The 24913-nt window shown below is 46.0% G+C and overlaps 13 non-coding genes across 13 annotated transcripts; 4 read left to right on the forward strand and 9 right to left on the reverse strand.

The window, feature by feature from the left end:
- Positions 1-569: 569 nt before the first annotated feature.
- On the forward strand, positions 570-643 carry trnan-guu (transfer RNA asparagine (anticodon GUU)). The gene has a single exon. It is a non-coding gene; the product is annotated as a tRNA-Asn (tRNA).
- Positions 644-813: 170 nt separating this feature from the next.
- On the reverse strand, positions 814-887 carry trnat-cgu (transfer RNA threonine (anticodon CGU)). Its single transcript has one exon. It is a non-coding gene; the product is annotated as a tRNA-Thr (tRNA).
- A 558-nt stretch (positions 888-1445) lies between these two features.
- trnat-agu (transfer RNA threonine (anticodon AGU)) lies at positions 1446-1519 on the reverse strand. Its single transcript has one exon. It is a non-coding gene; the product is annotated as a tRNA-Thr (tRNA).
- A 9851-nt stretch (positions 1520-11370) lies between these two features.
- Positions 11371-11444, reverse strand: trnat-cgu (transfer RNA threonine (anticodon CGU)). The gene has a single exon. It is a non-coding gene; the product is annotated as a tRNA-Thr (tRNA).
- A 1963-nt stretch (positions 11445-13407) lies between these two features.
- trnan-guu (transfer RNA asparagine (anticodon GUU)) lies at positions 13408-13481 on the forward strand. The gene has a single exon. It is a non-coding gene; the product is annotated as a tRNA-Asn (tRNA).
- Positions 13482-13651: 170 nt separating this feature from the next.
- Positions 13652-13725, reverse strand: trnat-cgu (transfer RNA threonine (anticodon CGU)). The gene has a single exon. It is a non-coding gene; the product is annotated as a tRNA-Thr (tRNA).
- A 550-nt stretch (positions 13726-14275) lies between these two features.
- Positions 14276-14349, reverse strand: trnat-agu (transfer RNA threonine (anticodon AGU)). Its single transcript has one exon. It is a non-coding gene; the product is annotated as a tRNA-Thr (tRNA).
- A 3687-nt stretch (positions 14350-18036) lies between these two features.
- Positions 18037-18110, forward strand: trnan-guu (transfer RNA asparagine (anticodon GUU)). Its single transcript has one exon. It is a non-coding gene; the product is annotated as a tRNA-Asn (tRNA).
- Positions 18111-18280: 170 nt separating this feature from the next.
- On the reverse strand, positions 18281-18354 carry trnat-cgu (transfer RNA threonine (anticodon CGU)). The gene has a single exon. It is a non-coding gene; the product is annotated as a tRNA-Thr (tRNA).
- Positions 18355-18908: 554 nt separating this feature from the next.
- Positions 18909-18982, reverse strand: trnat-agu (transfer RNA threonine (anticodon AGU)). The gene has a single exon. It is a non-coding gene; the product is annotated as a tRNA-Thr (tRNA).
- Positions 18983-23662: 4680 nt separating this feature from the next.
- trnan-guu (transfer RNA asparagine (anticodon GUU)) lies at positions 23663-23736 on the forward strand. The gene has a single exon. It is a non-coding gene; the product is annotated as a tRNA-Asn (tRNA).
- Positions 23737-23906: 170 nt separating this feature from the next.
- trnat-cgu (transfer RNA threonine (anticodon CGU)) lies at positions 23907-23980 on the reverse strand. Its single transcript has one exon. It is a non-coding gene; the product is annotated as a tRNA-Thr (tRNA).
- A 554-nt stretch (positions 23981-24534) lies between these two features.
- On the reverse strand, positions 24535-24608 carry trnat-agu (transfer RNA threonine (anticodon AGU)). The gene has a single exon. It is a non-coding gene; the product is annotated as a tRNA-Thr (tRNA).
- Between the last annotated feature and the right edge of the window lie 305 nt (positions 24609-24913).

A 24913-nucleotide genomic window follows, 5' to 3' on the forward strand; every position in this document is an offset into this window, starting at 1 on the left:
GAAGGCGTGCTTGCAACAGAAACAGGCAAACTGCAGCGGTAACGCGCAACGTGGTGGACCCCAGTGCTTTGACCGACTAAGCCATGGCGCCAAGGCGTAACTCTGTACTACTGTAAAAGCAAATGGTGGACCTCTGTCTTTCGGACCCAGGTCTTTCCTAGAATGGATCCATCCAGCAAACCTCCCTTTGATATTTATGTCTGTCTATCACTAACGGTCATTCGGTTACACTCTACGATGCAGAGAAGGCGTGCTTTCAACAGAAACTGGCAATCTGCAGCGGTAACGCGCAACGTGGTGGACCCCAGTGCTTTGACCTACTAAGCCATGGCGCCAAGGCGCAACTCTGTACTACTGTAAAAGCAAATGGTGGACCTCTGTCATTCGGACCCAGGTCTTTCCTAGGATGGATCCATCCAGCAAACCTCCCTTTGATATTTATGTCTGTCTATCAATAACGGTCATTCGTTTACACTATACGATGCAGAGAAGGCGTGCTTGCAACAGAAACTGGCAAACGTCAGCGGAAATACGCAACATGGTGGACCCCAGTCACAACTGCTGCGCCTGTCTTTGTGGCGCAATCGGATAGCGCGTTCGGCTGTTAACCGAAAGGTTGGTGGTTCGAGCCCACCCAGGGATGTCCGTCTACTTCTTACCTCATTGCTTCCATTCGTGGTGTGAGACCTGGACCTCTGCTTTATAATCTCCTGTCCAAGAAACATCGCCTCATGCAGTAACAATGGCTACGCTGCCAAAAACTTAAACTTGCCCCACAGTCTTGCTGTACATAGCCTCTGCCTCCTTCAGGCCAGGCACCGCTGGGATTTGAACCCAGGATTTCCTGTTTACGAGACAGGTGCTTTCACCAGCTAAGCCACGGCGCCAGAGATTGCTGCACCCACCCTTTCCTAGTTTCATACCAATTCAGTGGCTGCTACCGTTTACCTACTATATGTTCCACGCATCCATCCAACCAACTATCCACCCACCCATCCATCCATCTATCTATCTATCTATCTATCCTTCTATCTATCTGTCTGTCTATCTACCTACCTCTCTGTCTTTCTACAGCTAGCACTCACTTGCTTACGCTTGCGGACAAAGCAAGAAGTGTGCGTTCAACAGGATCTGACAGCGGAAAAAGATTTACAGGAAGATGTAGACAGCACTGACAAGTGCAACAAACATTGGGCGGTGTCCGTCTCTGTGCGGCAATGGCATTTTCGCCATCGGACCTAAAGCCAAAGGTGGCCGCGCGAAGCCTACACAGGGAAGTCTTTGTCGTCCTGACCCTATTCTTTAAATACAGGGTTCTGGGAAGATGACTTTCTGCTTTACTCTCTCAGTGGAAGGGATATATCATTCCGGCCCGTGACGAGAGGCAATCTTGCAAAATCCTGAAAGGAGAGTCCTTAGCATGTACCCTAACATGAATAAAGCTGAGGCACCACTGTGATTTGAACCCAGGATCTCCTGTTTACTAGACAGGTGCTTTGACCAACTAAGCCAAGGCACCAAGGCACAACTCTTTACTACTGTAAAAGCAAATGCTGGACCTCTGTCATTCGGACCTAGGTCTTACATAGGATGGATCCATCAAGCCAGCCTCCCTTTGATATTTATGTCTGTCTATAAATAACGGTCATTCGTTTACACTCTACGATGCAGAGAAGGCGTGCTTGCAACAGAAACAGGCAAACTGCAACGGTAACGCGCAACGTGGTGGACCCCAGTGCTTTGACCGACTAAGCCATGGCGCCAAGGCGTAACTCTGTACTACTGTAAAAGCAAATGGTGGACCTCTGTCTTTCGGACCCAGGTCTTTCCAAGAATGGATCCATCCAGCCATCCTCCCTTTGATATTGTAAGATATTATTTGTTAGAATATATTTTTCTATGGGATATTCTATACCATCTGGTTTGGTAGAGGAAACAGACCTCCTCCATTTTATCTAAGTTCCCTGGTAGCCCTGGTAGCCCTGGTAACCCTATCTTTATGACCAGAGACCAAAAAGGGACCTGTCCTCTGATTGGCTCCTAGCCAAATTCAAAATGACCCCCACTTCTAAATTACTTTAGCATAAGGCACCCAAGTCATGGTGGTGGCAAAATGCTATTGGTTGGAAGGAAACCTTATACAAGGGAAAACAAAGAGAATTTGAGTTTCTCTTAACTTCTTCATCCTACAACGAGACATAAGACAGAGCTGGAGAGGTGAGACAGAGAGAGACACACCGCTTCCTGCCTGACCAGACTGGCCTATAAGCTGTACTGTGAGGAGAAAGAAGAAAATGGGTATTATCTGTTTCTCACTGTAATCCAGCAGAAGCTTAATATTACTTATTTTCAGTAATATAATTGAATGATATTAGTTTCCTATTTTTATCAAAATAAATGATTATTGCACATCTGTGACTTGACCGCATCTTGCCTCTAAAAAGAATCTTAAAAGAGAAATTAATTGACCTATGAGTTTTCAGTTCAACTATTTATTTAGATTGACTGGAAAACCAAGCATTTCCAAACTCTCTTACATAGTGGTGGCCAGTACGGGGATGATGACGGATATTTGCTACATGTCACAGATTGCTCTGGAGTATTAATGTGCATGCATTGACAGAATAGCGCTGTATATCCGACTTTGCCTGAAAGACGAACCTCGCGTAACGGTGTCGTCAGCAAAGCCAGGATTGTACGAACTGATCATTGACCTTTGGAGTGTGTAGTGATTTCAACTCCAAGGAGTAAAACCACATAAAGTGTGGGCGAGTGATTGAAAAGTTACCAAGACAAACATGGATCATCTGTGTCAGAAGGCAAGCCGGTGTGTCCATAAAGACCGAATTAAAAACGCCATAGCAAAGTGTGCGAGCACTTCATTACAGAACTTAGAGTCCTGTTTAGCGGAGTTAACAAACGAAAAAGTGAAGAAGTCACAACTGAAATTATCTGTTCTGTATGGGTTAGCTCAGTGTGTTAAGATCTTATCTGATCATTCTGCCGAGGTAGAAACTAAATTGAAACGTGTTAGCGATGATACATCTGCCCTGCTTTTACAAAATGCAGAGTTGAAACTTCAGATGCAGACAGTGAGCAATAATGCTGTGATCGCAGCTGCTGCCTGTTTCGATGAAGAGCAACGCAGATCTGACAATGAGAGTCTGAGAAAAGAGAATCGCACTTTACAGCAACAGTTGAATGATTGCCAGGCAGCTCTCAGACACACTGCGACCAAAGTTTCCCAAAGTAATCACACCGCATGTAAACAGCTAGTAATGCGCTTAAAAACCAAACTAGGCATGAAAACTGCTACCATTGCAGCTGTCGGAGGTCCGTGTTGTCCTGAACTGGAGTCTGATGATGATGAATATTGGGAAGAGCTAGAGAGAGAGGCGTGGGACTGTGAATTCAATCCTGAATCCGCTCCCATCTGTGTGGTTCGCACTCGGGCTGCAGTGAAACGCAGGATGTTAAGGACGAGCAACACAGAGCCGAGTCCAATACATGAAAGTACGAGAAGACGAAGTCATTCAGAAAGTACAGACAGCTCTGATGATCCTCAAGTCAGTAATGAGCCTCAGACAACTAAGCGTCTGACTGCTCTGGAACTGAGAGCATTCAAAGATGATTTGGGTCCAATTACTCTAGAGACAGATTTAGAGGAATTAATAATTCGACTTTTATCTTGCATTCAGTTACACCCACAACTGAACGACCTGCATTAGAAAACAATAGTTTTAGCTGCATGTTCTCCAACTTTAAGATCCCTGTTAAGTGTTGATGAAGTGGGGAGAGCAAGTTCGTGGACTGAGGTCTTAGAGTTAATAAGAGAAGCTTGTGGCTGGGATGCAGCAGATTGGGGAAGTAAATTTTATTGTGCAACACAGAGAAAAGGTGAATATGTAAGGGCATATGCCCTGAGAAAACAAGCTCTTTATTTGTTTCTGGATACAATTGATGATGATATATATGATGAACAGTTTAAGAAATCCTTTTTACATGGATTACACCCTGATTTGAAGGCAATCCTGGGCATCTCAGCTGATGCAACCGAGGATTGGGAGAATTTGTTTCCTAAAATTTGCAGAGCACAGGAATTAGTGAAAAAAGGAGCTTGGAAATGTGTTAAAATTGATAATAAGGGGAAAACTGAAAAAGAATCCCGTGAAAAACTATTCCAGGTCGAGGGGCCTCATGTTTTCTTAAACACTGAGCCTGAATATGGGCGTTGTCCCCCTCATAATCCTCACTGGGAAAAGAAACCTAACTCTGGTTACAAACGTAACAGGGGCAGAAGTGACCGCGCTGGAGATCAGACTCACACTGACCCCAAGTTTAACAGACAGGCCGGGACACCCCGAGGGGCGGTGCATAACGTGACTCCTCCCACATACGATGAGACAAAGGCAGCACCGACTCCTCCTCAGTACTCAACTCCTCCCCTGTATCCGCAGAAAGAGCTACAGCTCCTGCGTCAGGAAGTGCAACAACTGCGCACTGATCTCATAGGGAAAGCAGCCCATGCACAGCACACATAGGGGTGCATGTCCTCCCTGAAGGTAGATACGAAGCTCTACCGGGACAGATGGAATAGGCCGATCTTAAGAGCAGCTGTTGACGGAGGCCCACAGCAATGCATGCTCTTAGACACTGGTGCTTCTGTGTCTGTCCTACATGCTCAATCTCCACACGCACACACATTATCTACAGGTATTGCAGCTAATGTATCTGGGTTTAAGGGAGACATGACTACTGCTATGAAGGGTATAAAATGTAATTTGAAAATAGGTGATTATCAAACAACTTGGTCTCCTATATTAATGCCTTTACCTGAGGGTCAGTCAGTTATTGGTTCGGATGTCTTGAGAAGAGAAGGTGTAATACTTGATTACGCTAATAATCAGATTTGGTTTAACAGAGGCAGAAATGTTGTGTACACTGTTATTCACACTGTCATTCACATGCAGTATGTACTATTAAGTCACCAGGTGAATTACCGCTTCCATTCAATGAAAATTATGCAGTGAGGCAAATAATAGCAAAATACTCTGATGTGTTTGCCAGGCATAAGCATGATTGTGGTAATGTGGGTCAGGAGGAAGACATCAATGGTCCTCCTCATAAATTTCAAAAACAATATGGGATCCCCACCGAAAGTCACGAATCTGTTGCAACTGTTATTAGTTCTCTGTTACAGCAGGCAGTCATAAGACATTGTACTTCTACAACGAACTCTCCTATTTGGCCTGTGCGGAAGCCAGATGGATCCTGGAGACTGACTGTGGACTACAGGCGACTCAATGCTGTGACACCTACCTGTGCACCGATTGGATGAGACACTGCCACTCTACTGTCCCGTGTCCCAACTGACAGTAAGGTCTTCACAGTGCTGGACATTTCCAATGGTTTCTGGAGCGTTCCACTTGCTCAAAATTGCCAATACAAATTTGCTTTCACTTTTGACAATCAGCAATACACATGGACTCGCTTACCGCAAGGTTTGCATAATTCTGCAACTATTTTTCACAAGCGGATGGCTGAGGCTATAAAAGGTTTTTCCAGACCTGAGTGCCTTGTCCAATACGTCGATGATCTACTGCTTGCTACAACTACAGAAGAAGAACATCTTCAGCTCTTTGATGAACTCTTAAGTCTCCTTTCACAAGCAGGTTTGAAAATCAACCCAAAGAAAGTGCAATTGTTTCGAGTCTCTGTTTCATATCTAGGGGTTACTCTCACTCCAGAGGGGAAATCACCTGACAATGCCAAGGTTCAGCTAATCACAAAGTTGCCTTTGCATGTCACTAAAACTGCATTGCGTTCTTTCCTAGGTTTGATGGGATACCAACGAGACTTTATTCCAGAGTTTGCTACTTTTGCAAAGCCACTATATGAACTTTTGAGAAAAGAGGTGCCTGAAGATTTCTACAGTACTGAAACTTGGACAGAGAACCACACTAAAGCCGTTGAACAGTTAAAACAAGCATTGGTGCAAGCTACTGTGCTGCTAACTCCAAACCCTACACTACCTTTTCACCTAGAGGTGGGCTCCTCCAAAGAAGCACTGACTGCCGTGCTTTGTCAAGAACGCCACGGTGTGCTGAAACCAGTAGCCTTCGCTTCACGGTGTCTTCAGGGTGTTGAGAGACAGTATGATACGTGCACTAGACACTTGTTAGCGACTTTTTGGGCAGTGAAACATTTCACTTATATTACAAGACTGAACAAAGTGGTGCTACACACACCACATACTCCACTGAACTTGTTATTGAAGCCCACAGATACTTTAGTTTCATCACAGAGACTTTCACATTGGACTTTGTTAATGTTGCAACGTGACTTAGACCTTGATTGTAAACGAACCACATTGATTCCACAAATGTTGCTTATGCAGGGTAAACCACATGAGTGTCCATTGCCTGACACTGATATTTTGCCTAATCCTTTTGTTTTTGAGCCGCGTTCACAGGTTCCGAATGTGTATATTGATGGATCAGCATACATTTGTAAGAACTCTGGTAGATTGCTAGCAGGTTTTGCAGTATTGTTCCCCGAGTACACTGTTACATTTTCTTGTCCAGGACAATCGTCACAATATTCTGAATTGGCAGCTTTGCTAGAGACCCTTAGGATAACTGATGATTCTGCAGATATTTATACAGATAGTGCTTATATTGTTACTGCATGTACCTTGCTACCTCTCTATGCCAAAAATAATTTCCGATCATCAGATGATCGTCCCTTGAAACATGCTACCTTACTACAGCATATCTGGTCTTCTATTCAGTCGAGACCAGGCGAAATTGCTGTTTTGAAAGTTAAGGCCCATGTGAGAAAGGATCGTAGAGGTGAACATCATATCAGAAATGATGAAGCTGATCGGTGTGCTAAATTTGCTGCTAGACATTGTGGTCTGTGGCATTTGCCAGACCCATTGCCTACCAATGAAAATGTCTCTGCCTTGGCTAACTCACAGTCTCTTTTTGAGATTCAAAAATTAGATTCAGACATCCAGACTAATATTCACTGGCATTTGCAGGAGAAACCGCTTCCACAACCTACGTTTTGGTCTCACAAAAGTACTCTGGTGGGTGCGGGTGATTCTGACAAAGTCCTCATGGTAAACATTCCACAATCTGAATACCCTGTAGTCTGTGTTCCCTCACAATTAGCTCCAGATATTTTTGACCTATTTCACAACTCACCAGTAGGAGGTCATTTTTCTGTAGAAAAGACACTAGAGAAGATTACACAGTACTACTGGTGGCCGACTATGAAAGCTGACATGACCACTGCATGTAACCACTGTCTTGTCTGCTTACAGGTGAATCCTGCACCTTTCACACACAAATCCAAACTCAGACTATCAACTCCGCCGGAAGGTCCCTGGACTCATATTCAAATTGATTTCATTGGTCCTTTAGCCAAAACATCACAGGGAAACCAGTATATTTTGGTTATCCTTGACAAATTCACAAAGTGGATTGAAGCTTTTCCTTGCAGACGTGCCACAGCTGCCACTGTAGCGAAAACTCTCATACAAAATGTGTTCACTAGGTGGGGACTACCGAAGGTGATTGATAGTGATCGAGGAACACATTTCACAAGCAGTGTAGTGAAAGTTATGTGTCAAGCATTAGGCATCACCCAGAAATTACATATTCCATTCCACCTTCAATCGTCAGAAGTAGTTGAGCGTGGAAACCGCACTCTAAAAACACTTTTGAAAAAAATGTTTCAAGGGAATCCAAAAAGGCATTACCTCTGTGCCTAATGGCAATGCGGTCAACACCACACTCCACTACCAGAATTACACCACATCAAGCAATGACTGGACGTCTTATGCATGTCCCAGGACATTGTTTGCTTCCTTTAGAAGAACAACCTGTTCTTTTGCAAGCTGCTAATGTGACTTGGGTACGAAATTGCCTAGCGTCTGTAGATCAAATGCAACGCTTTGTAGCTAAACAATTAGGCCACAAACAGAGACAAATTAAGAAATATCTTGACACCAAAGTTCATGAAGAAGAACTACAGATTGGTGACAGATGTATGGTTCGAAATTACAAACACAAAAGCCATACCTCAGAAGCCGATTGGTATGGACCATTCCTCATTGTGGACAAATGAAGTCCAGCAGTGTACAAAGTCAAAATTCAGGAAAAAGGTAAAGATACTCTTAAATGGTTTCACATCAATCAGATAAAAACTGTTAAGTGATCACTGCTACCCTTGATCTTTCAGGTGTTCCTGAGAGAAAATGGAGACCATGATGCTATTCCTCATTGGTTTCCTGGGGTTTGTCATTGATGCTGCAATAGATTACAAACAACCATGAGACTCCATAACCATTATGGGAATTGCAAGCCTAAAATTTGTTCTGAATATTGATAATCTGACTTAGATGTAGAAACTGCTGTAATAGTATCCATGTGTGTTATCCTCATTTAAACTCTATAATATGTGTTACTGGATCTGTAGTTAGTAGACACTTGGTTTGTGATGTATATGATGCACAAACTTGAATTTGAATTTCCATAACTGATGAAAACTGTTAGTGTTACCAATTGAAACCACATATAGACACTAATACTATAGGTTTTGTTTTTATTTTATATACAGCTGAAAAGGTGATGAAGTTCCTGTATAATATGTATGATTTAGGTATTATTGCACATGGAAAAGTATTAACTCTACGACAATTACCTCCATTTGTAGGTCAAATGAGAACCTCATGGAATGTTGTTGATCATACTGAATGTTGAATCACCTATCGCTCTATTATGTTGTGTACATGTTACGTTACTGGAGACTCATTACAGTTTAGGGTTAATGACATAACCAAGTTATCAACCTTACCTGCTGTACCTGTGGATAAAATAGGATATTTGCAAGCACAACTAGTAGGCAATGACACGTAGTGCATTACAACAAACTATTATTTGTACAATAATTTGGAATGTCGAATAACTAACTCCACTTTCTGTGTTCAAACCAGAAGTGCAATTAAGATTGGTGATCTGACCTTGCCTTATATTCCGCAAGACTTACATTTTGCACCCACGTTGCCAGCTATGTTTGCAGAGATCCTGAAACCTGTTGATGCGAAGGTTTTATAGAATATGGAGCCTTTGTTGTAACTTTCTAGTATAAAAATCAATCACAAAACAGTTCAACAAGGGGTACAACATTTGATTTCTGATGGAAATATGGAGAACACTTAAAATCATTCTTAATGGGATTTTGCTTTTAAAGGTGCTACTTTCTTATCTGTGTTAATTGTTACTATGTGTATGTTTTATTACCTATGTCCTCTAATATGTACTTATTATAGTGATGTTATCACCATTCGGCGTGAGACATTAGTTTCACGTAATAAGCTTGGTAAATCCAATCTACCTCACAACTACATATAACAGGCTCATTGACTAAATGTTTATTTGTATTTTGTAATTCCTGTTTTAATTTGTTTTGTTTTGTTTTGTTTTGTTCTGCATTCTTTCTATATTATTGTATTATTTACTGAAAGGTCGAACATCTGTTGAATGTTTTTCCCTCCCAAGGTGGGGACTGTAAGATATTATTTGTTAGAATATATTTTTCTATGGGAAATTCTATACCATCTGGTTTGGTAGAGGAAACAGACCTCCTCCATTTTATCTAAGTTCCCTGGTAGCCCTGGTAGCCCTGGTAACCCTATCTTTATGACCAGAGACCAAAAAGGGACCTGTCCTCTGATTGGCTCCTAGCCAAATTCAAAATGACCCCCACTTCTAACTTACTTTAGCATAAGGCACCCAAGTCATGGTGGTGGCAAAATGCTATTGGTTGGAAGGAAACCTTATAAATGGGAAAACAAAGAGAATTTGAGTTTCTCTTAACTTCTTCATCCTACAACGAGACACAAGACAGAGCTGGAGAGGAGAGACAGAGAGAGACACAACGCTTCCTGCCTGACCAGACTGGCCTATAAGCTGTACTGTGAGGAGAAAGAAGAAAATGGGTATTATCTGTTTCTTACTGTAATCCAGCAGAAGCTTAATATTTCTTATTTTCAGTAATATAATTGAATGATATTAGTTTCCTATTTTTGTCAAAATAAAATATTATTGCACATCTGTGACTTGACCGCATCTTGCCTCTAAAAAGAATCTTAAAAGAGAAACCAATTGACCTATGAGTTTTCAGTTCAACTATTTATTTAGATTGACTGGAAAACCAAGCATTTCCAAATTCTCTTACAATATTTATGTCTGTCTATCACTAACGGTCATTCGGTTACACTCTACGATGCAGAGAAGGCGTACTTGCAACAGAAACTGGCAAACTGCGGCGGTAACGCGCAACGTGGTGGACCCCAGTGCTTTGACCAACTAAGCAATGGCGCCAAGGCGTAACTCTGTACTACTGTAAAAGCAAATGGTGGACCTCTGTCTTTCGGACCCAGGTCTTTCCAAGAATGGATCCATCCAGCCATCCATCCTCCCTTTGATTATTTATGTCTGTCTATCACTAACGGTCATTCGTTTACACTCTACGATGCAGAAAAAGCGTGCATGCATCAGAAACTGGCAAACGTCAGCGTAACACGCAACGTGGTGGACCCCAGTGCTTTGACCAACTAAGCCATGGCGCCAAGGCGCAACTCTGTACTACTGTAAAAGCAAATGGTGGACCTCTGTCATTCGGACCCAGGTCTTTCCAAGAATGGATCCATCCATCCAGCCATCATTCCTCCCTTTGATTATTTATGTCTGTCTATCACTAACGGTCCTTCGTTTACACTCTACGATGCAGAGAAAGCGTGCATGCAACAGAAACTGGAAAACTGCAGCGGTTACACGCAACGTGGAGGATCCCAGTGCTTTGACCAACTAAGCCATAGCGCCAAGGCGCAACTCTGTACTACTGTAAAAGCAAATGGTGGACCTCTGTGTTTCGGACCCAGGCCTTTCCAAGAATGGATCCATCCAGCCAACCTCCCTTTGATATTTATGTCTGTCTATCACTAACGGTCATTCGTTTACACTCTATGATGCAGAGAAAGCGTGCATGCATCAGAAACTGGCAAACCGCAGCGGTAACACGCAACATGGTGGACCCCAGTCACAACCGCTGTGCCTGTCTCTGTGGCGCAATCGGATAGCGCGTTCGGCTGTTAACCGAAAGGTTGGTGCTTCAAGCCCACCCAGCGACTTCCATCTACTTCTTACGTCATTGCTTCCATTCGTGGTGTGAGACCTGGACCTCTGCTTTATAATCTCCTGTCCAAGAAACATCGCCTCATGCAGTAACAATGGCTACGCTGCCAAAAACTTAAACTTGCCCCACAGGCTTGCTGTACATAGCCTCTGCCTTCTTCAGGCCAGGCACCGCTGGGATTTGAACCCAGGATTTCCTGTTTACGAGACAGGCGCTTTCACCAGCTAAGCCACGGCGCCAGAGCTTGCTGCACCCACCCTTTCCTAGTTTCATACCAATTCAGTGGCTGCTACCGTTTACCTACTATATGTTCCACGCATCCATCCAACCAACTATCCACCCACCCATCCATCCATCTATCTATCTATCTATCCTTCTATCTATCTGTCTGTCTATCTACCTACCTCTGTCTTTCTACAGCTAGCACTCACTTGCTTACGCTTGCGGACAAAGCAAGAAGTGTGCGTTCAACAGGATCTGACAGCGGAAAAAGATTTACAGGAAGATGTAGACAGCACTGACAAGTGCAACAAACATTGGGCGGTGTCCGTCTCTGTGCGGCAATGGCATTTTGGCCATCGGACCTAAAGCCAAAGGTGGCCGCGCGAAGCCTACACAGGGAAGTCTTTGTCGTCCTGACCCTATTCTTTAAATACAGGGTTCTGGGAAGATGACTTTCTGCTTTACTCTCTCAGTGGAAGGGATATATCATTCCGGCCCGTGACGAGAGGCAATCTTGCAAAATCCTGGAAGGGGAGTCCTTAGCATGTACCCTAACATGAACAAAGCTGAGGCACCACTGGGATTTGATCCCAGGATCTCCTGTTTACTAGACAGGTGCTATGACGATGGTCATTCGGTCATTTGTTTACACTCTACGATGCAGAGAAGGCGTGCTTGCAACAGAAGCTGGCAAACTGCAGCGGTAACACGCAACGTAGTGGACCCCAGTGCGTTGACCAAATAAGCCATGGCGCCAAGGCACAACTCTGTACTACTTTAAAAGCAAATGCTGGACCTCTGTCATTCGGACCCAGGTCTTTCCTAGAATGGATCCATCCAGCCAGCCATCCATCCTCCCTTTGATTATTTATGTCTGTCTATTACTAACGGTCATTCGTTTACACTCTACGATGCAGAGAAAGCGTGCATGCATCAGAAACTGGCAAACGTCAGCGGTAACACGCAACGTGGTGGACCCCAGTGCTTTGACCAACTAAGCCATGGCGCCAAGGCGCAACTCTGTACTACTGCAGAAGCAAATGGTGGACCTCTGTCATTCGGACCCAGGTCTTTCCTAGGATGGATCCATCAAGCCATCCTCCCTTTGATATTTATGTCTGTCTATCACTAACGGTCATTCGTTTACACTCTATGATGCAGAGAAGGCGTGTATGCATCAGAAACTGGCAAACTTCAGTGGTAACACGCAACGTGGTGGACCCCAGTGCTTTGACCGACTAAGCCATGGTGCCAAGGCGCAACTCTGTACAACTGTAAAAGCAAATGGTGGACCTCTGTCATTCGGACCCAGGTCTTTCCAAGAATGGATCCATCCAGCCATCCATCATCCCTTTGATTATTTATGTCTGTCTATCACTAACGGTCATTCGTTTACACTCTACGATGCAGAGAAGGCGTGCTTGCAACAGAAACAGGCAAACTGCAGCGGTAACGCGCAACGTGGTGGACCCCAGTGCTTTGACCAACTAAGCCATGGTGCCAAGGCGCAACTCTGTACTACTGTAAAAGCAAATGGTGGAACTCTGTCATTCGTACCCAGGTCTTTCCAAGAATGGATCCATCCAGCCATCCTCCCTTTGATATTTATGTCTGTCTATCAATAACGGACATTCGTTTACACTCTACGATGCAGAGAAGGCGTGCTTGCAACAGAAACTGGCAAACTGCAGCGGTAACAAGCAACGTAGTGGACCCCAGTGCTTTGACCAACTAAGCCATGGCGCCAAGGCACAACTCTGTACTACTGTAAAAGCAAATGCTAGACCTCTGTCATTTGGACCCAGGTCTTTCCTAGGATGGATCCATCCAGCCATCCTCCCTTTGATATTTATGTCTGTCTATCAATAACGGTCATTCGTTTACACTATACGATGCAGAGAAGGCGTGCTTGCAACAGAAACTGGCAAACGTCAGCGGAAACACGCAACATGGTGGACCCCAGTCACAACTGCTGCGCCTGTCTCTGTGGCGCAATCGGATAGCGCGTTCGGCTGTTAACCGAAAGGTTGGTGGTTCGAGCCCACCCAGGGACGTCCGTCTACTTCTTACCTCATTGCTTCCATTCGTGGTGTGAGACCTGGACCTCTGCTTTATAATCTCCTTTCCAAGAAACATCGCCTCATGCAGTAACAATGGCTACGCTGCCAAAAACTTAAACTTACCCCACAGTCTTGCTGTACATAGCCTCTGCCTCCTTCAGGCCAGGCACCGCTGGGATTTGAACCCAGGATTTCCTGTTTACGAGACAGGCGCTTTCACCAGCTAAGCCACGGCGCCAGAGCTTGCTGCACCCACCCTTTCCTAGTTTCATACCAATTGAGTGGCTGCTACCGTTTACCTACTATATGTTCCACGCATCCATCCAACCAACTATCCACCCATCCATCCATCTATCTATCTATCTATCCTTCTATCTATCTGTCTGTCTATCTACCTACCTCTCTGTCTTTCTACAGCTAGCACTCACTTGCTTACGCTTGCGGACAAAGCAAGAAGTGTGCGTTCAACAGGATCTGACAGCGGAAAAAGATTTACAGGAAGATGTAGACAGCACTGACAAGTGCAACAAACATTGGGCGGTGTCCGTCTCTGTGCGGCAATGGCATTTTGGCCATCGGACCTAAAGCCAAAGGTGGCCGCGCGAAGCCTACACAGGGAAGTCTTTGTCGTCCTGACCCTATTCTTTAAATACAGGGTTCTGGGAAGATGACTTTCTGCTTTACTCTCTCAGTGGAAGGGATATATCATTCCGGCCCGTGACGAGAGGCAATCTTGCAAAATCCTGGAAGAGGAGTCCTTAGCATGAACCCTAACATGAACAAAGCTGAGGCACCACTGGGATTTGAACCCAGGATCTCCTGTTTACTAGACAAGTGCTTTGACCAACTAAGCCATGGTGCCAATGCACAACTCTGTACTACTTTAAAAGCAAATGCTGGACCTCTGTCATTCGGACCCAGGTCTTTCCTAGAATGGATCCATCCAGCCAGCCATCCATCCTCCCTTTGATTATTTATGTCTGTCTATTACTAACGGTCATTCGTTTACACTCTACGATGCAGAGAAAGCGTGCATGCATCAGAAACTGGCAAACGTCAGCGGTAACACGCAACGTGGTGGACCCCAGTGCTTTAAACAACTAAGCCATGGCGCCAAGGCGCAACTCTGTACTACTGTAAAAGCAAATGGTGGACCTCTGTCATTCGGACCCAGGTCTTTCCAAGAATGGATCCATCCAGCTATCCTATCCTCCAATTGATTATTATGTCTGTATATCAATAACGGTCATTCGTTTACACTCTACGATGCAGAGAAGGCGTGCTTGCAACAGAAACAGGCAAACTGCAGCGGTAACGCGCAACGTGGTGGACCCCAGTGCTTTGACCTACTAAGCCATGGCGCCAAGGCGTAACTCTGTACTACTGTAAAAGCAAATGGTGGACCTCTGTCTTTCGGACCCAGGTCTTTCCAGGAATGGATCCATCCAGCCATCCTCCCTTTGATATTTATGTCTGTCTATCAATAACGGTCATTCGTTTACACTCTATGATGCAGAGCAGGCGTGCATGCATAAGAAACAGGCAAACTGCAGCGGTAACGCGCAACGTGGTGGACCCCAGTGCTTTGACCTACTAAGCCATGGCGCCAAGGCGCAACTCTGTACTACTGTAAAAGCAAATGGTGGACCTCTGTCATTCGGACCCAGGTCTTTCCAAGAATGGATCCATCCAGCCATCCTCCCATTGATTATTATGTCTGTATATCAATAACGGTCATTCGTTTACACTCTACGATGCAGAGAAGGCGTGCTTGCAACAGAAACAGGCAAATTGCAGCGGTAACACACAACGTAGTGGACCCCAGTGCTTTGACCAACTTAGCCATGGAGCCAAGGCACAACTCTTTACTACTGTAAAAGCAAATGCTATACCTCTGTCATTCGAACCCAGGTCTTTCCTAGGATGGTTCCATCAAGCCATCCTCCCTTTGATATTTATGTCTGTCTATCAATAACGGTCATTCGTTTACACTCTACGATGCAGAGAAGGCGTGCTTGCAACAGAAACAGGCAAACTGCAGCGGTAACGCGCAACGTGGTGGACCCCAGTGCTTTGACCTACTAAGCCATGGCGCCAAGGCGTAACTCTGTACTACTGTAAAAGCAAATGGTGGACCTCTGTCATTCGGACCCAGGTCTTTCCTAGAATGGATCCATCCAGCCAGCCTTCCATCCTCCCTTTGATTATTTATGTCTGTCTATTACTAACGGTCATTCGTTTACACTCTACGATGCAGAGAAAGCGTGCATGCATCAGAAACTGGCAAACGTCAGCGGTAACACGCAACGTGGTGGACCCCAGTGCTTTGACCAACTAAGCCATGGCGCTAAGGCGCAACTCTGTACTACTGCAGAAGCAAATGGTGGACCTCTGTCAATCGGACCCAGGTCTTTCCTAAAATGGATCCATCCAGCCATCCTCCCTTTGATATTTATGTCTGTCTATCAATAACGGTCATTCGTTTACACTCTACGATGCAGAGAAGGCGTGCTTGCAACAGAAACTGGCAAACTGCAGCGGTAACACGCAACGTAGTGGACCCCAGTGCTTTGACCAACTAAGCCATGGCGCCAAGGCACAACTCTGTACTACTGTAAAAGCAAATGCTAGACCTCTGTCATTCGGACCCAGGTCTTTCCTAGGATGGATCCATCCAGCCATCATCCCTTTGATATTTATGTCTGTCTATCAATAACGGTCATTCGTTTACACTCTACGATGCAGAGAAGGCGTGCTTGCAACAGAAACAGGCAAATTGCAGCGGTAACACACAACGTAGTGGACCCCAGTGCTTTGACCAACTTAGCCATGGAGCCAAGGCACAACTCTGTACTACTGTAAAAGCAAATGCTATACCTCTGTCATTCGAACCCAGGTCTTTCCTAGGATGGTTCCATCAAGCCATCCTCCCTTTGATATTTATGTCTGTCTATCAATAACGGTCATTCGTTTACACTCTACGATGCAGAGAAGGCGTGCTTGCAACAGAAACAGGCAAACTGCAGCGGTAACGCGCAACGTGGTGGACCCCAGTGCTTTGACCTACTAAGCCATGGCGCCAAGGCGTAACTCTGTACTACTGTAAAAGCAAATGGTGGACCTCTGTCATTCGGACCCAGGTCTTTCCTAGAATGGATCCATCCAGCCAGCCATCCATCCTCCCTTTGATTATTTATGTCTGTCTATTACTAACGGTCATTCGTTTACACTCTACGATGCAGAGAAAGCGTGCATGCATCAGAAACTGGCAAACGTCAGCGGTAACACGCAACGTGGTGGACCCCAGTGCTTTGACCAACTAAGCCATGGCGCTAAGGCGCAACTCTGTACTACTGCAGAAGCAAATGGTGGACCTCTGTCAATCGGACCCAGGTCTTTCCTAAAATGGATCCATCCAGCCATCCTCCCTTTGATATTTATGTCTGTCTATCAATAACGGTCATTCGTTTACACTCTACGATGCAGAGAAGGCGTGCTTGCAACAGAAACTGGCAAACTGCAGCGGTAACACACAACGTAGTGGACCCCAGTGCTTTGACCAACTAAGCCATGGCGCCAAGGCACAACTCTGTACTACTGTAAAAGCAAATGCTAGACCTCTGTCATTCGGACCCAGGTCTTTCCTAGGATGGATCCATCCAGCCATCATCCCTTTGATATTTATGTCTGTCTATCAATAACGGTCATTCGTTTACACTGTACGATGCAGAGAAGGCGTGCTTGCAACAGAAACAGGCAAACTGCAGCGGTAACGCGCAACGTGGTGGACCCCAGTGCTCTGACCTACTAAGCCATGGCGCCAAGGCGTAACTCTGTACTGCTGTAAAAGCAAATGGTGGACCTCTGTCTTTCGGACCCAGGTCTTTCCAAGAATGGATCCATCCAGCCATCATCCCTTTGATATTTATGTCTGTCTATCACTAACGGTCATTCGTATACACTCTACGATGCAGAGAAAGCATGCATGCATAAGAAACAGGCAAACTGCAGCGGTAACGCGCAACGTGGTGGACCCCAGTGCTTTGACCTACTAAGCCATGGCGCCAAGGCGTAACTCTGTACTGCTGTAAAAGCAAATGGTGGACCTCTGTCTTTCGGACCCAGGTCTTTCCAAGAATGGATCCATCCAGCCATCCTCCCTTTGATATTTATGTCTGTCTATCAATAACGGTCATTCGTTTACACTCTACGATGCAGAGAAGGCGTGCTTGCAACAGAAACAGGCAAACTGCAGCGGTAACGCGCAACGTGGTGGACACCAGTGCTTTGACCTACTAAGCCATGGCGCCAAGGCGTAACTCTGTACTACTGTAAAAGCAAATGGTGGACCTCTGTCTTTCGGACCCAGGTCTTTCAAAGAATGGATCCATCCAGCCATCCATCCTCCCTTTGATTATTTATGTCTGTCTATCACTAACGGTCATTCATTTACACTATACGATGCAGAGAAGGCGTGCTTGCAACAGAAACTGGCAAACGTCAGCGGAAACACGCAACATGGTGGACCCCAGTCACAACTGCTGCGCCTGTCTCTGTGGCGCAATCGGATAGCGCGTTCGGCTGTTAACCGAAAGGTTGGTGGTTCGAGCCCACCCAGGGACGTCTGTCTACTTCTTACCTCATTGCTTCCATTCGTGGTGTGAGACCTGGACCTCTGCTTTATAATCTCCTGCCCAAGAAACATCGCCTCATGCAGTAACAATGGCTACGCTGCCAAAAACTTAAACTTGCCCCACAGTCTTGCTGTACATAGCCTCTGCCTCCTTCAGGCCAGGCACCGCTGGGATTTGAACCCAGGATTTCCTGTTTACGAGACAGGCGCTTTCACCAGCTAAGCCACGGCGCCAGAGCTTGCTGCACCCACCCTTTCCTAGTTTCATACCAATTCAGTGGCTGCTACCGTTTACCTACTATATGTTCCACGCATCCATCCAACCAACTATCCACCCACCCATCCATCCATCTATCTATCTATCTATCCTTCTATCTATCTGTCTTTCTATCTACCTACCTCTCTGTCTTTCTACAGCTAGCACTCACTTGCTTACGCTTGCGGACAAAGCAATAAGTGTGCTTTCAACAGGATCTGACAGCGGAAAAAGATTTACAGGAAGATGTAGACAGCACTGACAAGTGCAACAAACATTGGGCGGTGTCCGTCTCTGTGCGGCAATGGCATTTTCGCCATCGGACCTAAAGCCAAAGGTGGCCGCGCGAAGCCTACACAGGGAAGTCTTTGTCGTCCTGACCCTATTCTTTAAATACAGGGTTCTGGGAAGATGACTTTCTGCTTTACTCTCTCAGTGGAAGGGATATATCATTCCGGCCCGTGACGAGAGGCAATCTTGCAAAATCCTGGAAGGGGAGTCCTTAGCATGTACCCTAACATGAACAAAGCTGAGGCACCACTGGGATTTGAACCCAGGATCTCCTGTTTACTAGACAAGTGCTTTGACCAACTAAGCCATGGCGCCAAGGCACAACTCTGTACTACTTTAAAAGCAAATGCTGGACCTCTGTCATTCGGACCCAGGTCTTTCCTAGAATGGATCCATCCAGCCAGCCATCCATCCTCCCTTTGATTATTTATGTCTGTCTATCAATAACGGTCATTCATTTACACTCTACGATGCAGAGAAGGCGTGCTTGCAACAGAAACAGGCAAACGTCAGCGGTAACACGCAACGTGGTGGACCCCAGTGCTTTAAACAACTAAGCCATGGCGCCAAGGCGCAACTCTGTACTACTGCAGAAGCAAATGGTGGACCTCTGTAAATCGGACCCAGGTCTTTCCTAGAATGGATCCATCCAGCCATCCTCCCTTTGATATTTATGTCTGTCTATCAATAACGGTCATTCGTTTACACTCTACGATGCAGAGAAGGCGTGCTTGCAACAGAAACAGGCAAACTGCAGCGGTAACACGCAACGTAGTGGACCCCAGTGCTTTGACCAACTAAGCCATGGTGCCAAGGCGCAACTCTGTACTACTGTAAAAGCAAATGCTAGACCTCTGTCATTCGGACCCAGGTCTTTCATAGGATGGATCCATCAAGCCATCATCCCTTTGATATTTATGTCTGTCTATCAATAACGGTCATTCGTTAACACTCTACGATGCAGAGAAGGCGTGCTTGCAACAGAAACAGGCAAACTGCAGCGGTAACGCGCAACGTGGTGGACCCCAGTGCTTTGACCTACTAAGCCATGGCGCCAAGGCGTAACTCTGTACTACTGTAAAAGCAAATGGTGGACCTCTGTCTTTCGGACCCAGGTCTTTCCAAGAATGGATCCATCCAGCCATCCATCCTCCCTTTGATTATTTATGTCTGTCTATCACTAACGGTCATTCTTATACACTCTACGATGCAGAGAAAGCGTGCATGCATAAGAAACAGGCAAACTGCAGCGGTAACGCGCAACGTGGTGGACCCCAGTGCGTTGACCAACTAAGCCATGGCGCCAAGGCACAACTCTGTACTACTGTAAAAGCAAATGCTAGACCTCTGTCATTTGGACCCAGGTCTTTCCTAGGATGGATCCTTCAAGCCATCCTCCCTTTGATATTTATGTCTGTCTATCACTAACGGTCATTCGTTTACACTCTACGATGCAGAGAAGGCATGTATGCATCAGAAACTGGCAAACGTCAGGGGTAACACGCAACGTGGTGGACCCCAGTGCTTTGACCAACTAAGCCATGGTGCCAAGGCGCAACTCTGTACTACTGTAAAAGCAAATGGTGGACCTCTGTCATTCGGACCCAGGTCTTTCCAAGAATGGATCCATCCAGCCATCCATCATCCCTTTGATTATTTATGTCTGTCTATCACTAACGGTCATTTGTTTACACTATACGATGCAGAGAAGGCGTGCTTGCAACAGAAACTGGCAAACGTCAGCGGAAACACGCAACATGGTGGACCCCAGTGCTTTGACCAACTAAGCCATGGCGCCAAGACACAACTCTGTACTACTGTAAAAGCATATGGTGGACCTCTGTCTTTCGGACCCAGGTCTTTCCAAGAATGGATCCATCCAGCCATCCATCCTCCCTTTGATTATTTATGTCTGTCTATCAATAACGGTCATTCGTTTACTCTCTACGATGCAGAGAAGGCGTGCTTACAACAGAAACTGGCAAACTGCAGCGGTAACACGCAACGTAGTGGACCCCAGTGCTTTGACCAACTAAGCCATGGCGCCAAGGCACAACTCTGTTCTACTGTAAAAGCAAATGCTAGACCTCTGTCATTCGGACCCAGGTCTTTCATAGGATGGATCCTTCAAGCCATCATCCCTTTGATATTTATGTCTGTCTATCAATAACGGTCATTCGTTAACACTCTACGATGCAGAGAAGGCGTGCTTGCAACAGAAACAGGCAAACTGCAGCGGTAACGCGCAACGTGGTGGACCCCAGTGCTTTGACCTACTAAGCCATGGCGCCAAGGCGTAACTCTGTACTACTGTAAAAGCAAATGGTGGACCTCTGTCTTTCGGACCCAGGTCTTTCCAAGAATTGATCCATCCAGCCATCCTCCCTTTGATATTTATGTCTGTCTATCAATAACGGTCATTCGTTTACACTCTACGATGCAGAGAAGGCGTGCTTGCAACAGAAACAGGCAAACTGCAGCGGTATCGCGCAACGTGGTGGACCCCAGTGCTTTGACCTACTAAGCCATGGCGCCAAGGCGTAACTCTGTACTACTGTAAAAGCAAATGGTGGACCTCTGTCTTTCGTACCCAGGTCTTTCCAAGAATGGATCCATCCAGCCATCCATCCTCCCTTTGATTATTTATGTCTGTCTATCACTAACGGTCATTCGTATACACTCTACGATGCAGAGAAGGGGTGCTTGCAACAGAAACAGGCAAACTGCAGCGGTATCGCGCAACGTGGTGGACCCCAGTGCTTTGACCTACTAAGCCATGGCGCCAAGGCGTAACTCTGTACTACTGTAAAAGCAAATGGTGGACCTCTGTCTTTCGTACCCAGGTCTTTCCAAGAATGGATCCATCCAGCCATCCATCCTCCCTTTGATTATTTATGTCTGTCTATCACTAACGGTCATTCGTATACACTCTACGATGCAGAGAAAGCGCGCATGCATAAGAAACTGGCAAACGTCAGCGTTAACGCGCAACGTGGTGGACCCCAGTGCTTTGACCAACTAAGCCATGGTGCCAAGGCTCAACTCTGTACTACTGTAAAAGCAAACGCTAGACCTCTGTCATTCGGACCCAGGTCTTTCCAAGAATGGATCCATCCAGCCATCCTCCCTTTGATATTTATGTCTGTCTATCACTAACGGTCATTCTTATACACTCTACGATGCAGAGAAAGCGTGCATGCATAAGAAACAGGCAAACTGCAGCGGTAACGCGCAACGTGGTGGACCCCAGTGCTTTGACCAACTAAGCCATGGCGCCAAGGCACAACTCTGTACTACTGTAAAAGCAAATGCTAGACCTCTGTCATTCGGACCCAGGTCTTTCCTAGGATGGATCCATCAAGCCATCCTCCCTTTGATATTTATGTCTGTCTATCACTAACGGTCATTCGTTTACATTCTACGATGCAGAGAAGGCGTGTATGCATCAGAAACTGGCAAACGTCAGTGGTAACACGCAACGTGGTGGACCCCAGTGCTTTGACCAACTAAGCCATGGCGCCAAGGCGCAACTCTGTACTACTGTAAAAGCAAATGGTGGACCTCTGTCATTCGGACCCAGGTCTTTCCAAGAATGGATCCATCCAGCCATCCATCATCCCTTTGATTATTTATGTCTGTCTATCACTAACGGTCATTCGTTTACACTATACGATGCAGAGAAGGCGTGCTTGCAACAGAAACTGGCAAACGTCAGCGGAAACACGCAACATGGTGGACCCCAGTGCTTTGACCAACTAAGCCATGGCGCCAAGACACAACTCTGTACTACTGTAAAAGCATATGGTGGACCTCTGTCTTTCGGACCCAGGTCTTTCCAAGAATGGATCCATCCAGCCATCCATCCTCCCTTTGATTATTTATGTCTGTCTATCAATAACGGTCATTCGTTTACTCTCTACGATGCAGAGAAGGCGTGCTTACAACAGAAACTGGCAAACTGCAGCGGTAACACGCAACGTAGTGGACCCCAGTGCTTTGACCAACTAAGCCATGGCGCCAAGGCACAACTCTGTTCTACTGTAAAAGCAAATGCTAGACCTCTGTCATTCGGACCCAGGTCTTTCATAGGATGGATCCTTCAAGCCATCATCCCTTTGATATTTATGTCTGTCTATCAATAACGGTCATTCGTTAACACTCTACGATGCAGAGAAGGCGTGCTTGCAACAGAAACAGGCAAACTGCAGCGGTAACGCGCAACGTGGTGGACCCCAGTGCTTTGACCTACTAAGCCATGGCGCCAAGGCGTAACTCTGTACTACTGTAAAAGCAAATGGTGGACCTCTGTCTTTCGGACCCAGGTCTTTCCAAGAATTGATCCATCCAGCCATCCTCCCTTTGATATTTATGTCTGTCTATCAATAACGGTCATTCGTTTACACTCTACGATGCAGAGAAGGCGTGCTTGCAACAGAAACAGGCAAACTGCAGCGGTATCGCGCAACGTGGTGGACCCCAGTGCTTTGACCTACTAAGCCATGGCGCCAAGGCGTAACTCTGTACGACTGTAAAAGCAAATGGTGGACCTCTGTCTTTCGTACCCAGGTCTTTCCAAGAATGGATCCATCCAGCCATCCATCCTCCCTTTGATTATTTATGTCTGTCTATCACTAACGGTCATTCGTATACACTCTACGATGCAGAGAAGGGGTGTATGCATCAGAAACTGGCAAACGTCAGTGGTAACACGCAACGTGGTGGACCCCAGTGCTTTGACCAACTAAGCCATGGCGCCAAGGCGCAACTCTGTACTACTGTAAAAGCAAATGGTGGACCTCTGTCATTCGGACCCAGGTCTTTCCAAGAATGGATCCATCCAGCCATCCATCATCCCTTTGATTATTTATGTCTGTCTATCACTAACGGTCATTCGTTTACACTATACGATGCAGAGAAGGCGTGCTTGCAACAGAAACTGGCAAACGTCAGCGGAAACACGCAAAATGGTGGACCCCAGTCACAACTGCTGCGCCTGTCTCTGTGGCGCAATCGGATAGCGCGTTCGGCTGTTAACCGATAGGTTGGTGGTTCGAGCCCACCCAGGGACTTCCGTCTACTTCTTACCTCATTGCTTCCATTCGTGGTGTGATACCTGGACCTCTGCTTTATAATCTCCTGTCCAAGAAACATCGCCTCATGCAGTAACAATGGCTACGCTGCCAAAAATTTAAACTTGCCCCACAGTCTTGCTGTACATAGCCTCTGCCTCCTTCAGGCCAGGCACCGCTGGGATTTGAACCCAGGATTTCCTGTTTACGAGACAGGCGCTTTCACCAGCTAAGCCACGGCGCCAGAGCTTGCTGCACTCACCCTCTCCTAGTTTCATACCAATTGAGTGGCTGCTACCGTTTACCTACTATATGTTCCACGCATCCATCCAACCAACTATCCACCCACCCATCCATCCATCTATCTATCTATCTATCCTTCTATCTATCTGTCTGTCTATCTACCTACCTCTCTGTTTTTCTACAGCTAGCACTCACTTGCTTACGCTTGCGGACAAAGCAAGAAGTGTGCGTTCAACAGGATCTGACAGCGGAAAAAGATTTACAGGAAGATGTAGACAGCACTGACAAGTGCAACAAACATTGGGCGGTGTCCGTCTCTGTGCGGCAATGGCATTTTGGCCATCGGACCTAAAGCCAAAGGTGGCCGCGCGAAGCCTACACAGGGAAGTCTTTGTCGTCCTGACCCTATTCTTTAAATACAAGGTTCTGGGAAGATGACTTTCTGCTTTACTCTCTCAGTGGAAGGGATATATCATTCCGGCCCGTGACGAGAGGCAATCTTGCAAAATCCTGGAAGGGGAGTCCTTAGCATGTACCCTAACATGAACAAAGCTGAGGCACCACTGGGATTTGAACCCAGGATCTCCTGTTTACTAGACAGGTGCTTTGACCAACTAAGCCATGGCACCAAGGCACAACTCTGTACTACTTTAAAAGCAAATGCTGGACCTCTGTCATTCGGACCCAGGTCTTTCCTAGAATGGATCCAGCCAGCCAGCCATCCATCCTCCCTTTGATATTTATGTCTGTCTATTACTAACGGTCATTCGTTTACACTCTACGATGCAGAAAAAGCGTGCATGCATCAGAAACTGGCAAATGTCAGCGGTAACATGCAACGTGGTGGACCCCAGTGCTTTGACCAACTAAGCCATGGCGCCAAGGCGCAACTCTGTACTACTGCAGAAGCAAATGGTGGACCTCTGTCATTCGG

This window comes from Amia ocellicauda, chromosome 20 (genome assembly GCF_036373705.1).
Source record: "Amia ocellicauda isolate fAmiCal2 chromosome 20, fAmiCal2.hap1, whole genome shotgun sequence".
Classification (NCBI taxonomy): domain Eukaryota; kingdom Metazoa; phylum Chordata; class Actinopteri; order Amiiformes; family Amiidae; genus Amia; species Amia ocellicauda.